Raw genomic sequence first — 17753 nt, 5'->3', positions numbered from 1 at the left:
CTTTGCCAGCACAGAAAGAGCTGCGATAACTGTTTGTGTCCATGGAGCTCTTTTCCTTTGTTATGACGTCTTTGGGGATGCAGGCCTCGTACTGGCATGGTGGGATCAGTGGGTGTGCACAGTTCACCGCCCTTTGGGCACAGCTCCCAGTTACTCTGCAGCATGGCTGGGTTAGTCACAACTCCACCAACAGGCAAGGAATGTTCCAGTGTTCGCCTGTCTTCTCCCACATTTGTCATCTTCCTTCTCTGTCACAAGAGCCAACTTGGTCTCTTGGAGGTGACATCATTTGCATTTCTCTAATCAGTGCTGGTTTAGCATATTTTTTTCGTATGGTTATGAATAGCTTTGACTTCTTCATCTGAAAACTGCCTACACTGGGGACACAGGAGGCCTGGGCCGGGAAGGAGGCACAGCAGGGAGCACAAGGCGCCCACCCATTCTTCCTGGGCCCCAGGGAAACTTGTGGGGGAAGGAAAGCAGGAGGGGGAGGGGAGGGTTCTGCGCAGGCGCACTCCTCATTTCCGGAGCTGTATTCGCACACGCGCAGTAGCACCACCGTGTTCAACCGCCATAGCTGCGGCGGAAAGGGCTGTGTGTGGCCCACTGTCTGCAACAGGCTCTCAGTCTGGGCCTTGTGACTCTGAGAGTTGTTGGTGTCCAAGTGAATGGTGAGCAGAACGTGGCCTCGGCCTCTGAGGTGGCTTGAAATGTAGCTCATGGTAGCGAGGAGGTGGCAGGGGACCGGCCTCCTTCCCACAGCCTCCACTGGGTGCTCGGTGTACCCTCTGAGAGGAGGCTGCTCTAGAGGAGGTCAGGGGTCCTGAAGGGAACTTTGTAGGGTGACAGAGTGACCTTGGGATAGAGTCTCTTTGGGGAGTAGGAGGCAGAGGGGACCGGCATCCTTGCGGAGGAGGAGGCTGGGACCGGCCTCCTTCCCACAGCCACCACTGGGTGCTGAGCGTAGTCTCTGAGAGGAGGCTGGTTTAGAGGGGCTCAGGGGTCCTGAAGGGAACTTTGTAAGGTGACGGAGTCACGCTGGGATAGAGCTTCCTTAGGGAGGAGGAGGAGAAGGGGGCCGGCCTCCTTCCCACAGCCTCCACTGGGTGTTGGGCGTACCTTCTGAGAGGAGGCTGGTGTAGAGGTGGTCAGGGGACCTGAAGGGAACTCTGTAGGGTGACAAAGTCACCCTGGTATAGAGCCTCCTTGGGGAGGAGGAGGAGAAGGAGACCAGCCTCCTTCCCACAGCCTCCACTGGGTGCTGGGCGTAGGGTCGGAGGTCCTGAAGGGAACTCTCTAAGGTGACAGAGTCACCCTGGGATAGAGTTTCCTTAGGGAGGAGGAGGAGAACGGGACTGGCATCCTTCCCACAGCCTCCACTGGGTGCTGGGCGTATCCTCTGAGAGGAGGCTGCTCTAGAGGTGGTCAGGGGTCCTGAAGGGAACTTTGTAGGGTGACAGAGTTACCTTGGGATAGATTCTCTTTGGAGAGGAGGAGGGCAGAGGGCACCAGCGTCCTTGAGGAGGAGGAGGCTGGGACCAGCCTCCTTCCTACAGCCTCCACTGGGTGCTGGGCATAGCCTCTGAGAGGAGGCTGGTTTAGAGGGGCTCAGGGGTCCTGAAGGGAACTTTGTAAGGTGACGGAGTCACGCTGGGATAGAGCCTCCTTGGGGAGGAGGAGGAGAAGGGGACCGGCCTCCTTCCCACAGCCTCCACTGGGTGCTCGGTGTGCCCCTCTGAGAGGAGGCTGCTCTAGAGGAGGTCAGGGGTCCTGAAGGGAACTTTGTAGGGTGACAGAGTCACCTTGGGATAGAGCCTCTTTGGAGAAGAGGAGGCAGAGGGCACCAGCGTCCTTGAGGAGGAGGCTGGGACCAGCCTCCTTCCCACAGCCTCCACTCGGTGCTGGTCGTATCCCTTGAGAGGAGGCTGGTGTAGAGGGGGTCAGGGGTCCTGAAGGGAACTCTCTAAGGCGACAGAGTCACCCTGGGATAGAGCTTCCTTAGGGGAGGAGGAGGAGGAGAAGGGGACCAGCCTCCTTCCACAGCCTCCACTCGGTGCTGGGCATAACCTCTGAGAGGAGGCTGGTGTAGAGGGGGTCAGGGGACCTGAAGGGAACTCTGTAGGGTGACACAGTCACCTTGGGAAAGAGCCTCCTTGGGGAGGAGGAGGCAGAGGGGACCGGCCTCCTTCCCACAGCCTCCACTGGGTGCTGGGCGTAGCCTCTGAGAGGAGGCTGGTGTCCAGGGGGTCGGGGGTCCTGAAGGGAACTCTCTGAGGTGACAGAGTCACCCTGGGATAGAGCTTCTTTAGGGAGGAGGAGGAGAAAGGGACCAGCCTCCTTCCCACAGCATACACTGGGTGCTGGGCGTATCCTCTGAGAGGAGGCTGCTCTAGAGGCGGTCAGGGGTCCTGAAGGGAACTTTGTAGGGTGACAGAGTCACCTTGGGATAGAGTCTCTTTGGGGAGAAGGAGGCAGAGGGGAGTGGCATCCTCGAGGAGCAGGAGGCTGGGACCAGCCTCCTTCCTACAGCCTCCACTGGGTGCTGGGCATAGCCTCTGAGAGGAGGCTGGTTTTAGAGGGGCTCGGGGGTCCTGAAGGGAACTTTGTAAGGTGACGGAGTCACGCTGGGATACAGCCTCCTTGGGGAGGAGGAGGAGAAGGGGACCGGCCTCCTTCCCACAGCCTCCACTGGGTGCTCGGTGTACCCTCTGAGAGGAGGCTGCTCTAGAGGAGGTCAGGGGTCCTGAAGGGAACTTTGTAGGGTGACAGAGTCACCTTGGGATAGAGCCTCTTTGGAGAGGAGGAGGCGGAGGGCAACCAGCGTCCTTGAGGAGGAGGAGGCTGGGACCAGCCTCCTTCCCACAGCCTCCACTCGGTGCTGGGCATAACCTCTGAGAGGAGGCTGGTGTAGAGGGGGTCAGGGGACCTGAAGGGAACTCTGTAGGGTGACAGAGTCACCTTGGGATAGAGCCTCCTTGGGGAGGAGGAGGCAGAGAGGACCGGCCTCCTTCCCACAGCCTCCACTGGGTGCTGGGCGTAGCCTCTGAGAGGAGGCTGGTGTCCAGGGGGTCGGGGGTCCTGAAGGGAACTCCCTAAGGTGACAGAGTCACCCTGGGATAGAGCTTCCTTAGGGAGGAGGAGGAGAAAGGGACCGGCCTCCTTCCAACAGCCTCCACTGGATGCTGGGCGTAGCCTCTGAGAGGAGGCTGGTGTAGAGGGGGTCAGGGGTCCTGAAGAGAACTTTGTAGGGTGACAGAGTCACCTTGGAATAGAGCCTCTTTGGGGAGGAGGAGGCAGAGGGCACCAGCGTCCTTGAGGAGGAGGAGGCTGGGACCAGCCTCCTTCCCACAACCTCCACTGGATGCTGGGCGTACCTTCTGAGAGGAGGCTGGTGTAGAGGTGGTCAGGGGTCCTGAAGGGAACTCTGTAAGGTGACGAAGTCACCCTGGTATAGAGCCTCCTTGGGGAGGAGGAGGAGAAGGGGACCAGCCTCCTTCCCACAGCCTCCACTGGGTGCTGGGCATACCTTCTGAGAGGAGGCTGGTGTCGAGGGGTTTGGGGTCCTGAAGGGAACTCGCTAAGGTGACAGAGTCACCCTGGGATAGAGCTTCCTTAGGGAGGAGGAGGAGAAGGGGACCGGCCTCCTTCCCACAGCCTCCACTGGGTGCTGGGCGTAGTCTCTGAGAGGAGGCTGCTGTCGAGGGGGTCGGGGTCCTGAAGGAACTCTCTAAGGCGACAGAGTCACCCTGGGATAGAGCTTCCTTAGGGAGGAGGAGGAGAAGGGGACCGGCCTCCTTCCCACGGCCTCCACTGGGTGCTGGGAGTACCTTCTGAGAGGAGGCTGGTGTAGAGGTGGGCAGGGGACCTGAAGGGAACTCTGTAGGGTGACGAAGTCACCCTGGTATAGAGCTTCCTTGAGGAGGAGGAGGAGAAGGGGACCGGCCTCCTTCCCACAGCCTCCACTGGGTGCTGGGCGTATCCTCTGAGAGGAGGCTGCTCTAGAGGCGGTCAGGGGTCCTGAAGGGAACTTTGTAGGGTGACAGAGTCACCTTGGGATAGAGTCTCTTTGGGGAGGAGGAGGCAGAGGGGACTGGCATCATCAAGGAGCAGGAGGCTGGGACCAGCCTCCTTCCTACAGCCTCCACTGGGTGCTGGGCATAGCCTCTGAGAAGAGGCTGGTTTAGAGGGGCTCGGGGGTCCTGAAGGGAACTTTGTAAGGTGATGGAGTCACGCTGGGATAGAGCCTCCTTGGGGAGGAGGAGGAGAAGAGGATCGGCCTCCTTCCCACAGCCTCCACTGGGTGCTCGGTGTACCCTCTGAGAGGAGGCTGCTCTAGAGGAGGTCAGGGGTCCTGAAGGGAACTTTGTAGGGTGACAGAGCCACCTTGGGATAGAGCTTCTTTTGGAGAGGAGGAGGCAGAGGGCACCAGCGTCCTTGAGGAGGAGGAGGCTGGGACCAGCCTCCTTCCCACAGCCTCCACTCGGTGCTGGGCATAGCCTCTGAGAGGAGGCTGGTGCAGAGGGGGTCAGGGGACCTGAAGGGAACTCTGTAGGTTGACAGAGTCACCTTGGGATAGAGCCTCCTTGGGGAGGAGGAGGAGAAGGGGGCCGGCCTCCTTCCCACAGCCTCCACTGGGTGCTGGGCGTACCTTCTGAGAGGAGGCTGGTGTAGAGGTTTTCAGGGGACCTGAAGGGAACTCTGTAGGTTGACGAAGTCACCCTGGTATAGAGCCTCCTTGGGGAGGAGGAGGAGAAGGAGACCAGCCTCCTTCCCACAGCCTCCACTGGGTGCTGGGCATAGGGTCGGGGGTCCTGAAGGGAACTCTCTAAGGTGACAGAGTCACCCTGGGATAGAGTTTCCTTAGGGAGGAGGAGAAGAACGGGACTGGCCTCCTTCCCACAGCCTCCACTGGGTGCTGGGTGTAGCCTCTGAGAGGAGGCTGGTGTCGAGGGGGTCGGGGTCCTGAAGGGAACTCTCTAAGGCGACAGAGTCACCCTGGGATAGAGCTTCCTTAGGGAGGAGGAGGAGAAGGGGACCGGCCTCCTTCCCACAGCCTCCACTGGGTGTTGGGCGTACCTTCTGAGAGGAGGCTGGTGTAGAGGTGGTCAGGGGACCTGAAGGGAACTCTGTAGGGTGACAAAGTCACCCTGGTATAGAGCCTCCTTGGGGAGGAGGAGGAGAAGGAGACCAGCCTCCTTCCCACAGCCTCCACTGGGTGCTGGGCGTAGGGTCGGAGGTCCTGAAGGGAACTCTCTAAGGTGACAGAGTCACCCTGGGATAGAGTTTCCTTAGGGAGGAGGAGGAGAACGGGACTGGCATCCTTCCCACAGCCTCCACTGGGTGCTGGGCGTATCCTCTGAGAGGAGGCTGCTCTAGAGGTGGTCAGGGGTCCTGAAGGGAACTTTGTAGGGTGACAGAGTTACCTTGGGATAGATTCTCTTTGGAGAGGAGGAGGCAGAGGGCACCAGCGTCCTTGAGGAGGAGGAGGCTGGGACCAGCCTCCTTCCTACAGCCTCCACTGGGTGCTGGGCATAGCCTCTGAGAGGAGGCTGGTTTAGAGGGGCTCAGGGGTCCTGAAGGGAACTTTGTAAGGTGACGGAGTCACGCTGGGATAGAGCCTCCTTGGGGAGGAGGAGGAGAAGGGGACCGGCCTCCTTCCCACAGCCTCCACTGGGTGCTCGGTGTGCCCTCTGAGAGGAGGCTGCTCTAGAGGAGGTCAGGGGTCCTGAAGGGAACTTTGTAGGGTGACAGAGTCACCTTGGGATAGAGCCTCTTTGGAGAAGAGGAGGCAGAGGGCACCAGCGTCCTTGAGGAGGAGGCTGGGACCAGCCTCCTTCCCACAGCCTCCACTCTGTGCTGGGCATAGCCTCTGAGAGGAGGCTGGTGTAGAGGGGGTCAGGGGACCTGAAGGGAACACTGTAGGGTGACAGAGTCACCTTGGGATAGAGCATCCTTGGGGAGGAGGAGGAGAAGGGGGCCGGCCTCCTTCCCACAACCTCCACTGGGTGCTGGGCGTAGCTGCTTAGAGAAGGCTGCTCTACAGGGTGTCAGGGGTATTGAAGGGAACTTTGTAGAGTGACAGAGTCACCTTGGGATAGAGCCTCCTTGGGGAGGAGGAGGCAGAGGGGACCGGCCTCCTTCCCACAGCCTCCACTGGGTGCTCGGTGTACCCTCTGAGAGGAGGCTGCTCTAGAGGAGGTCAGGGGTCCTGAAGGGAACTTTGTAGGGTGACAGAGCCACCTTGGGATAGAGCTTCTTTGGAGAGGAGGAGGCGGAGGGCACCAGCATCCTTGAGGAGGAGGAGGCTGAGACCAGCCTCCTTCCCACAGCCTCCACTCGGTGCTGGGCATTCCTTCTGAGAGGAGGCTTCTCTGGAGGGGGTCGGGGGACCTGAAGGGAAGTCTGTAGGTTGACAGTGCCACCCTGGGATAGAGCCTCCTTGGGGGGAGGAGGAAGCGGGGACTGGTGTCCCTGGGGGGGCGAGGCGGGGACCGGCATCCTTGAGGAGGAAGAGACAGGGACTGGCCTCCTTCCAACAGCCTCCACTGAGTGCTGGGCATAGCCTCTGAGAGAAGGCTGCTGTAGAGGGCGTTGGGGGTCCAGAAGGGAACTCTGTAGTGTGACAGAGTCACCGTGGGATTAAGCCTCCTTGGGGAGGAGGAAGAGGAGGGGGTGGGGAGAAGAGAGGGGAGGGGGAGGGGTGGGTAGGGAGGCGGAGAGAGGAGGGGGAGGGGAGAGAGGACTGGAAAGAGGAGGAGGAGGGAAGGGGAGGCAGGAAGGAAGGGAAGGGGGGAGGGAGAAGGGGACCAAAGGGAGGACAGGGACGATAAGGGAGTGAGAAAAAAGAAAAGGGAGGAGAGGGAAGAGGAAGTAGGGAGGAAAAGAGGGAGGAGGGGCAGGAACAGGAAGGGAGTAGGAATAATTAGAAGGTTCTTCTCTTCCAGGTGTGGCAATGGCTATGAGAAGAGGGGGCCCCACCCCCCCACCTGCAGGAGGGCAGCAAAACGGAAGGCCAGGGCCACAAGGTGAGGTGAATGAGGACAGGGAGAGGTTCCTCTTCCACAGTGTTTCTCAGGGAGCTGCTGCTCCTCATTTGACCCCAGCAGAAGCTGGCATCATTGAGAGTATCCAGCTGGAGAACTTCATGTGCCATGCCAAACTTGGACCAGTGAAATTTGGTTCCCATGTCAACTTTGTGGTAGGGCACGCGAACAGGAAGGCATTGCTGACGGCTCTAGTTGTTGGTCTCGGTGGAAAATCGTTAGGGTCATCTTTGAGAGAATTTCTGAAAGATAGAGAGCTTTCAGCCCTCATCTCTATCACATTACGTAATAGAGGGCATGCAGCTTTCAAATCTGAACTCTATGGGAACTCCATAACGGTGAAGCTATTCATCAATGTAAATGGTACTTCAGTTTACCATATAAATGACCAAGCAGGCAGCCTAGTTTCTTCAGAGCAATCAGATCTTATGGCCATTCTTGATCATTTTAGAATACAGGTGGATAATCCCTTGTCTATTTTACCACAAGACACAGGCAGGCAACTGTTGCAGATCTCACATGATGGTGACAGATACAAATTCTTTCTAAAAGTGACTGGACTTCAACAAAGGCGAGACGAGCACTCGGAAATTTTGGATAGAAAAGCCAGGATCCAGCTTGAGATGGACCAAAAGAAAGAACAGTTTGAGAAGCTCAAATGTCAGGGCAAAGCCATAGAGGAGCATCTTCAGAGAATGGTTGCCTTGACGGATAAATTAGAAGACTTACAACATGAATTGGCCTGGGCTCTGGTGAGTGAAGTGGAAAAAGAATTTTATGATATGGTCAATGAGATCCATATTGGAGACCAATCGACTGTGCTATTAAATCAGAAACTAGAGGCCTCAAAGGCCAAACTTCATGCATCACAGGGGGAGTATAGAACCATTTGTGAGAATGTGCAAAAGTTACATGAAGAAGCTGCTGCACTAGAGCCCAGATGCATGGAGGCAGAAGAAGAAATCAAGAGAACAGACAAGGCCTTTAGGCAATTGGAGGTTTTCTGCATTTCTTTCCAGAATGAATTAAACAATTTAGATAAAATGGCAGAACAGTTTTCTAAGAAAATTGAAGATGTGAACAAGAGTCTAGAATTAGCAGACTTGGAAAAACAGGAAACCATTCCCATGTTGAAGGAAAAATTAAAGAATTTTAATGACCAAGAAATGTCACTAGTTCAAGATATAAAACATCTCCATCAAGCTATAGAAAAAGGCAACAGAGAACATTCTCAAATTAGAAAAGAAGAGTCGTATGTGCAAGAAATACTACATGAGGAAAAACAACAGCTAAACCACTGGAAGGAGTGTAAATCTGAGCCACTGAAACGATTTGGACCCCAGATTCCGGCCCTTCTTGAAGCAGTGGATGATGCGCATAGACGAGGGGACTTTACTTTTAAACCTATAGGCCCACTCGGAGCTTGCCTGCGTCTCCGAGACCCTGAATTTGCTTTGGCTATTGAGTCCTGCTTAAATGGCCTCCTTCTTGCCTTTGTTTGTGACAACCACAAAGATGAGCAAATCCTTCAAGAGCTGATGAAAAAGTTTTACCCATTAGGCTCTTCACAGCCACAGATAATCGTGTCAGCATTTGAGTGCGAGTTGTATGATGTCACAGACAGAGTGGCCAATCACCCTGAATTTCCAACAGTTCTCACAGCTTTGGAAATAGACAATCCAGTGGTGGTCAATACTTTGATTGAAATGAGGGCCATAGAGTCAGTGCTGCTCATTAAAAGTAACTCTTTGGCCCGTAGAGTGATGCAAGGTCAGGAACCCCCCAAGAACTGTAGCAAAGTTTTCACTGCCTGTGGTGATAAAGTCTATGAGAAACGCTATTATTCTTGTGAAGAATCACGGCCTACTTACTTGGGTGATATTGAAATGGAAATAAGTAACTTGGAGAAAGAAATAGAAAATAAAATGGCACAGTTGTTAGCATTTCAGCAACACAAATCTTGCCTTGAAAAGGATGCCAGGAAGAATCGAGAAACGATTAATAGTCACTCTCAACATTTAAAAGAAATAAAGATCAGAGTGATACATATCACTTCAGAAATAAAAGACGTTGAGGATGAAGAGAAACGTCAGTTGGTATATCTCTCACTTCTAGAAGAGGAGGTTCAACAAATTAAAGAAGAGATGAAAGAGATTGAGAAAGAGATGCACACTCGAGAGGCAGAGAGAGAGAATTTGAGGCAATTGAAAATATATGCTGAATGGAGACATGAAGTGTTGAAGGTGAAATCTGATGAAATTGCAGAATGCATCGAATCCTTCATGCAAAAACAAAACGAGAGTGCTTTAGAAGTGATGACCCACCACCAATCAGTGATGCATTATGAAGATAGGCTGGAGGAACACTTGAGTTCTCTCGAAGTGAATGAAGAAGAGCTGACCATCATGCAGATGCTACTTGAGAGGGAGACTGCTAAGGCCAAGAGCATCTGCTCCAAGCGTAAAGAAGTTACAACAACTGTCTCTGTTCTTCGTGAAGAAATGAATATGTTAAGAAAGCTTATCCAATCAGAAATCCACACTCATGGAAGCCAAGAAGAAATGAGGAGGCAATACAAAGAAGTGAAAGAAAGTTGTCGTGATCTAGCTGAGAAAGTGAAGAACTTGGCAGAGTTTGTTAAAACACTGGAAGTAAAATCAACCCAGAGATATGCAATCTACCTGAAGCGTAGAAAGAGTCTTTCTTTACGATGCAAATTGTACTTTCACAACTTAGTAACTCAGTGGTCCTTCTGTGGGGAAATGCACTTGGATCATGAAAATGAGACACTTTCTATAACAGTCCAGCCCGGAGAAGGAAACACCACTGCTTTCAGTGACATCCAAGATTTCTCAGGAGATAGAAATTCTTTTTCCAACTTTTTATTCATCCTTACTTTATGGTCCATCACGGAATCACCTTTCAGATGTCTGGATTCATTTGATATCTACATGGATAAGAGCCATCGAAAAACTGCCATGGATATAATCCTCAGAATAGCACATTGCCAGCAAGACCACCAGTTCATCCTCTTCACTCCACAGAACATGAACTCTTTTCCTCCAACTCCATTAATTAAAACACTCCAAGTTCCAGACACTGACAAAACAATGCTGCCTTTCCAAGCTGTCAATTTAGAAGAAGAAGAAGAGGAAGAAGAAGAAGAAGAAGAGGAAGAAGAAGAAGAAGATGAGGAAGAAGAAGATGAAGAAGAAGAAGAGGGAGGAGGAGGAGGAGAAAATTTAATTTAAACAACTGATAAAAATATAGGATGCCCAGACCAGGGCAAAGTCCTGAAGGGCCCTGGAGAAGCAGAGCAGAATTGCAGAAAAATGCCCCCAAAGGATGCCCTGGTTCTCCAAAGACTAAGGTACAAACCTGTTAGCAGTGTTTAAAAACAGATGTTTTTGCCTTTATTTTTTTATTCAAGGAGTAATTAAATCATTTTTGTCATCAGTAGAGAAATCTCTCCTAGTCATTGAGATGGAACTCATTTCAATGAAGAACCCATCTAGAGGACCTTTGACCAGCCCCTTGAAGGGTAGGATTTAGGAAACTGATTCCCCACTGAAGGGAGCAGTAATTCAGGTCTGATGCTATATAGCCCTAGGAGATCCATTGCCCACCTCAGTAGTAACTTGTCAAGGCAAGTGCTCACCCTGGAAACAATCCTAACCTATTCTGACCTGAGAAGAAGGCTCATTTTAGTTTCACAGCAATGAGGAAAGGAGAAGGCTCCCTTTCACTCCCTTTCACAGTGAGTAAGGCTATGTCACTTATATACTTAAAATTAAGTCTGTCACTGACAATCAGAACTAACTTTTAATAGCAAGTTTTAAAGGAAAGCTGGTGTAAATTTTCCTGACCTTTCACTTATAAAGGACTTTAAGGCCCTAGTGAACTGATCTTAGGACCCTAGAGGTTAAATCCAGAAATTAAGAACTGGAAGTTTTGGAGAATTTGTCAAAATGAATCCCTGCAGTGCTGGCTGTAGGAAAAGGACTTCCATATGGACAGAACTCAGGAGAATAGAAGATTGCCTGCCATGACCCATAATCGAAGTGGGGCCAACTCTAAGCATCTTCAGTGGGGAATTTCTCAGGTGGAATGAGCCAAAGGGCGGGTCCCTCAGGGACCTAGTCCAATTCTCTCATGAGAAGCTCCTCTGAGGAGTGTCACTCCTGATTAGAGGTGCCCCCAGGAAGAATGGGGTCAGGCATAAGAGGAGAAATGCATCTTCCAGGCTTTCCATTGGGACAAGACTGGACTCCCTGTCTGGGGAGGACTAAAGAAAGGGCTATAAACTGTTTAAAATTGGTTTGAGAAGAGAAAAAGTTTAGGAGATTGTTTTGGCCAAACATGGAACGTTTGATCATTTAGGAAGTTAGGGAATTCTATTGCACAATCATCCAAAATCACCTTAGAACACCTGAACTACTGATATTGCTAAAGTCTTCCATTATTCTCAGATTTTCTTCCTTTGATTATGCTTTGACAAAAATTCTAGAGGAATGGAACTTTAAATTAGAGACCTATTCTAAATTAAAAGTACATTTTAAATGGATGAAGCCATTTGGGAAATTAGACTAAAGAAGTTTTGTATTGTTAATAAATTGCATTTTTGTGAGATTCTGAAGGCATTAACATAATTAGGAAACAGAAGAATTATCTTTGACTGACAGCAGGACCCCAGTTGTAAAATGGTCATAAGTTCCATACTTAGTAGAAGAGACAGGTAAGACCTTCGTTTCAAAATATCTTAGAGGAGAACAGAAGTTTCAGCCTGATTTAATGTTGTATCTTGTTATATGCTCTGTGTGAGTGTGTGTGTATTCACTTAGTAAATGATGAAACTAACTTTAGGAATAGTGGGCTCTTTACTTCAGATGGAAAGGGGCCTTCTACAACTAGGAAAATCTTTCAGAGAATGGGAAACGTGTCTGTTTCGTCTGTGCGAAGTGTCTGTTCTTCAGGCTAACCCATAGCTAACATATGTGTTTTTACCTATGTCTTTTCTTTTGGCATTATCAACCAAGAGAAATTGGTTGTTTAAAAATATCTTTCCAAGAAAAAAATCCTGAAAAGAGGACAGATCTCTCTTTTTTCTCTTTCCACACTGGCCATGTTGGACATTGCTGAGATGAAAGACAAATACAGAAATTAATCGAAAACTAAGATACAAAAATGTATTGAAATCCCAATTTGTGAAAAGAGTAATTTAATTTGGATTTATACATTATAAAGTACTTGGATGAGCTCATGGGATACTAGCAAACTCTGTAGAGTTTAATGAAAATGAATATTCAAGGATCAGTTACTCACTAACATATCAATTTAAAGCTGCAGTTTGCATTTTAAGGAGTGTCTTATTAGTCATGAGATATGTTCAGGAGAGATTCCATGAAATAGGAATTCAGGGAAGATGTAAAATAAGAAAAACTTTGGAAATAGTATGGGAAAAATTAGATTAAAACACTTGTAAGGTCTTGTAATAATTTCACAACTCAGAATTTTAAAAGAAGCACATTTGTAAAGCCAGAAATTGTTTCAATTAGCCAAGCTCTAAGTCTGAAGTTTTGGGGAATCAGTCTGTGAAATTGATTATAATTTTAGTGTAGAATAAAGGTCTACTTAAAAGCTGTACTTCATGTTGGGATAGCTTACTGCAGGAAGGGTTTTTTATTTTTAGAAGGTGGAATGAGGAAATTTTAGACCATCTTCAGAAAAGCATAAAAGTGGGTAGAACTGGATTTCATTTACCCTTCTGTTCCTTACTGTGTTTGAAAAACCAACCTGAAGGCGCCAAGCAAGTTCTGATTAGGCCTCCTACATTGAAGGTGAATCCCAAAGTACCCCTTGGCTCTCCCCCCAAAAAAAGAAAACTGAAAGTAAGTGAGATTTAGTGATATTCCTCCCATTTAAATCAGTTGTTTAGGTAAATGATAACACAGTAAAACTCACATTGAGATAATTTGTTTAGTCCCAAATTGTCTCAGTAAGACTATGGTAAGTTAAGGAAAGAGTTATTGAAGATAGAATTAAAGTCAAGGTTTGAAAGGAAAGGGTTTTGGAGCTTTGAAAAGGAAATTTGAGAAAGGGTCTTAATCCCACTGAAATAGAAAAGATTTAGGAATTTTTAAAGCAATGGCCCTCTGCCATTTGCTGCATGTCTCCTTTCCCCAATCAATATAACATCCCAAAACAAGTTGAAATTTAACAGATCTTAACTAATTGATAGGAAAAGAATTGTTTTCTTGCTCTGGTTTCCATAGTTAGCAAAAGGATTAGTAATTGAGAAAATTGAAAGGAATTGTTTGGGCTCTTTGGGCAGTTCAAAGAAATAAAAAGACAGTAATGGGAACATGAATTTTTGAACGGGAGCTAAGTAAAAGCAATGAACCCTTGTAAAAAATTGAGTTTCAGTACTTTCACTACTACTTTCAATAGTCATTATAAATTAATAATTGCTTGAGTTGAAAATTTTGGTAGAGTAAATTAGAAGAATTTAATCAAGCTTGGTATGTACAAGGGGATAATCAGTATTTACACTTATCTCCCAGGGTTGTTGGAAAAAACACATAGTTGTGAAGTACTTAACACAATGGCTGGCTTGTGTAAAGGATGAGCACTGGAGTGTTCGGGCCTTGTAAGAATACAGTTGAACACGATGCCCTAGCAAAAGTAACATTTATAAGGGCTTTTTCTAATTGGCATGGAATGTTCACAAAAACAAAATTGAGAAATTATAAGGAAAGCATTTTAAAGTCTTACTAAAAATGGCCTTAAGCAACGTTCAAGACATAGAAAAAACCTGGCATGTGATAGGCGCTACATAAAACTACTCTGTTGAGCATGAAAATGCCAAATAAAATTCTTTATGAATTGATTAGTATGAAAGGTATTTAACTTCAGGATTATCACCTGATTTTGTGATGTTTTAAATACCAGAAGACTAAGAGAACTGTTAAAACAAGTTTGTTCTTCTTTTCAATCTGAGTACGGTGACATTATATTTGTCTTATGATGTTCAAAGTATATTTTGTTTATGCCTTTTAAAAATACCAGAAAATAATAGTAATAATAGTAAATGACTTACTGTTGGGACAAAAGCATGGTGAAAGCCTCTTAGGAGATCTCTGTCTGTGAGGTGCCTTAGTCGTGCTGACAGAGCCTTGTGAAACTCTGCAGCTCTGTCAGTCGAGAAACTAGCATCTCTCCCATGCAAAGAGGAGACATGAAACTTTTAAATATAAGTGCGTGTCACTTGGGATCTTTGAAAACTCATGTAATTGTCTCTTTTGATGCTATTATTTTGAACCAACTGTTCACTGTGTACCAACTAGTGCTGAAAATGTGAAAACAGCAATACGAGGTTAAACAGGTCTCTAGGGTCTGCATGACTGCTCTGATACACTTGAGCTTTCACCGAGGAAACTGATGTGACACATTTGTCTACATGGACTCTGGTGAGGATCCCATCTCATTGTATTCTAGAAATGGTTGTAATGTTTTCCCTTTGGCTTTATCTGCAGACCAAGGGAGGAATGATAGTTGTGAATAGATGAAGAAAGGAGATTTGTAAGTGATAATTGTAAACACATGGGATTTACGAAAAAATGAAAATTTCTAAATGCAATTATGTGACTAATATGTGAGAAAAAATAACTTATCTACCCCTGAACTGTAATTAGTGAAATTTTACTGCTTGAGGAAGAGTCTCTTGGAACTTTAACTTGCTGTTTTTCTAAGTCTCGAATCCAGGTATAAGTGTCTGACCCCTCATAAAGCTGTTCATGGGAAATGCCTGTGAAGTCTGAAGACTGCCACAGGTGGATGCCTGTCCTTGGGAAAGTCGAGATAATGACCTTGCAAAGGTGAAGGGAGGATTCTCTTGACCTATCCCCATCTTGGCAAACGATGTTACTCCACCTGGTTAATTCTGAGCCTGGCTGGGACGTCCTGTCATACAATTGCCTGCCTATGACTCATACCTGAAAGTAAACAGAACTAATGCTGCTCTGTCCCTGCCTTTTTCCTCACATAGCAAATAGTAGTAAAATAGTAAAAGAAGATGAATCCTATGGGTGATTTGTAAAAAGTAATTTTTGCTAGTATAGTGAAGGAAGGATCACCTTGAGTTGTCATTCAAATCACAAATACTAGAGACTTAAGCCTTAAGATTGATGGGTTATTTAACTTATAAGAGATCGCTCTGTAACATTCTTTCATTATGATAATATGAGGAGTAAGAGGTGTCAGTGAAAAATGTGATGTAATTTTCAAACTTGGATTCAGAATTTTACACGTAAAAATTATTTGGAAAATAGCTCTACTAATATTAAGAGAAACAAAGACTCATTTTCCTATTCGAGTCCTCATGATGCAACAATGAAAATTCTCTGAAGTTTCAGGTGAATTGTGTGTTCTCTATATAATGATTCCTTTCATAGGTCTTTGTTAAGCTAGGTTAATACTGGAGCACATGTGGGCTTTTATAATAAGATAGAGGTACACGATTTGAGCTATTTAGCTTAAAATTTTGCTCCTTCCTAAAATTAATGTGAGAATAATTGGATATTGATGGAACAGTTTATGGGACCAAACTGTTGTTCTATTAAGTGTTAAACCTGAAACAAACATTTTCAGTTTTGTTTTGAAGAAAAGAATGTTAGAATATCTAGTGTTACCAAGATGGGAAAAAGCAATTTTATTTGGGTTTATTATTACCACCTGGATATTGAGCATGTCTTGAAAGGCAAACGTTTTATTGGAAATAAGTTCTTTGACCTACACTGTCATGAAATTGGCTACATGATATATTTATACATCCCATCACAGAATTCTTTTTTTTTTTTTACTACAATTGAAATTATTTTAGCAGCTTTTAAATGTATTGAGTTGTGTATCAGGAGACACCATCTTTTACAAAAGGTATTCTGTTGATCGTTCCGTAGCAGAATCTCATCCTCCTGAGAGGGGATAAGCGGCTCAAAGAAAATAGCTAGAGTGAAATTTTTTCAGTTGGTTTTAATAGTTGTCATAAGATTAGGTAAATATACATATATTATAGGTATGGTATCGGTAATATTAGGTAATAGAGCATAGGTAACATTAGGTAATAATGCCAAATATAAAATTTTGGTTCAGAATTTTTTTAAATTTTCAGTTCTTATTTGAATTTGCTAATGTAAAAATGTAAATTCTCTGGTCTAGTGGTGTTCATATTAGTGCTGTTATGGTTTTATGGTTCCCACATCCTGATCAGGTTATTGTAATAGCAAACTTGAATTGTATTAAGAGTTCCTTTGTCAGAGATTTTTAACAGAGAATGCACTCTCCAAGTACCCTGATCTGGAGAAGCTGATCTACTGCTGCTGCTGCTCTGCAGTCCCACTCATTCCAGGCTTCCGAAGAGTAGAGATTTCCAGAGGACCATCACAGGACCACATCAGACCACATCAGACCACATCAGACCACATCAGACCACATCAGAGACTGGCGGGCTGGATGAGATGGGAAGAAGAGACTTGTTCCACAACAGTTGATTTTTCTTTATGGAATTCGTGGTGGGTTTGCTGTAGGCTATTGCTATGGGGCTCTGTTTTGTGATAGTTGTGGACACTTTTTTTTTAAGACTGCTTCAAGGACGCCAAACAGCCCCATGTGGCACTTCACCAACAATTGTTCCACAAATCTTGCTTCTTGGCTCAGTTATGCTTTGTGTCGCCTGTAAAGGGTTCACCTTAAGGGTGTGCACCTCAGTACCCAGAAAGCTGTAACTCTTGCTGAATGTCGTGAAATCTTCATGAGGGTTATTGAATCTGTCTTCCACCATCAACCCCCTCTCACACTCTGTCTTCTGTTTGGGGAAGCATGACATGATCATCATCATCATCGCCTCCACAAAATGTTCCTGATCCACCTGTTCCTGAGCCTGCAGTGACTGGAACCTCGAATCCTCCTTTTACTTTGGTTTTTGTTCCACCAGTGACAGGAATGACTGATAATTCCTTTGTTTATGAAACTCAACCGATTGCTTGTTTTCCTCCACTCTTTGTGTTGTGCAGGGATGTTGCTTCTCATCACCATAATAGCATGTCTGTTTGTCAGAAGTACTTGAATTGTTTTCAGAAGATTTCCAGAACTGGTACATAGGGCAAACAGTACTTTCACTTGAACAAATTCCCTATGGTCCCCCAACTTTCATGTCTAGTAGGGCATGTTTGGCTAGGGGGTACTTGTCCCTTGGAGTTCTTGGCTAGTGAATCACCTCAGATATTGCTTGTATATTTAATATATTATGAGTTAATGTTTAATCAAGTGGAACATAATCAGTATGTTATAAGTTGTGCCCATTTCCCTTTTCTCTAATGTCATCTTTGCACCTTAGTAAGGGAACTGCCCCCTTCTGGTTTTGCAGCACTCATGGAGGACTGCCCTCCAAGATAATGTTAATGGAATAGGAAGATCTTCCCCATCCCTTAATAGGCCTGTGTGACCTGCTTTGAGCTCTAGCCCAGCTCACAGTTGGGATACATAGAAGCTGAGTCACAGGGAGCCTGTTATGGGAGGAGCTTGCCAACAGAATATTACCTGAAACGGAAGGTTGTAGTGAGAAAAGAGAGCATGAGTGGGCAGAGGGAAGACTTCTGCCTAGGGGAACTTGTTTGTGGGGGGGCCCAACTGGGAGAATTCTTAAAATGTAGATGC

General features: G+C 47.1%; 1 pseudogene; it reads left to right on the top strand.

Annotated features, from left to right (window-relative positions):
• Positions 1 to 538: 538 nt before the first annotated feature.
• Positions 539 to 10757, top strand: LOC140515432 (structural maintenance of chromosomes protein 6 pseudogene; annotated as a pseudogene).
• Positions 10758 to 17753: the final 6996 nt, after the last annotated feature.

The sequence above is a fragment of the Notamacropus eugenii genome, chromosome X (assembly GCF_028372415.1).
Source record: "Notamacropus eugenii isolate mMacEug1 chromosome X, mMacEug1.pri_v2, whole genome shotgun sequence".
NCBI classification, from domain to species: Eukaryota; Metazoa; Chordata; class Mammalia; order Diprotodontia; family Macropodidae; genus Notamacropus; species Notamacropus eugenii.
This window is presented reverse-complemented; position numbering and strand designations above follow the sequence as displayed.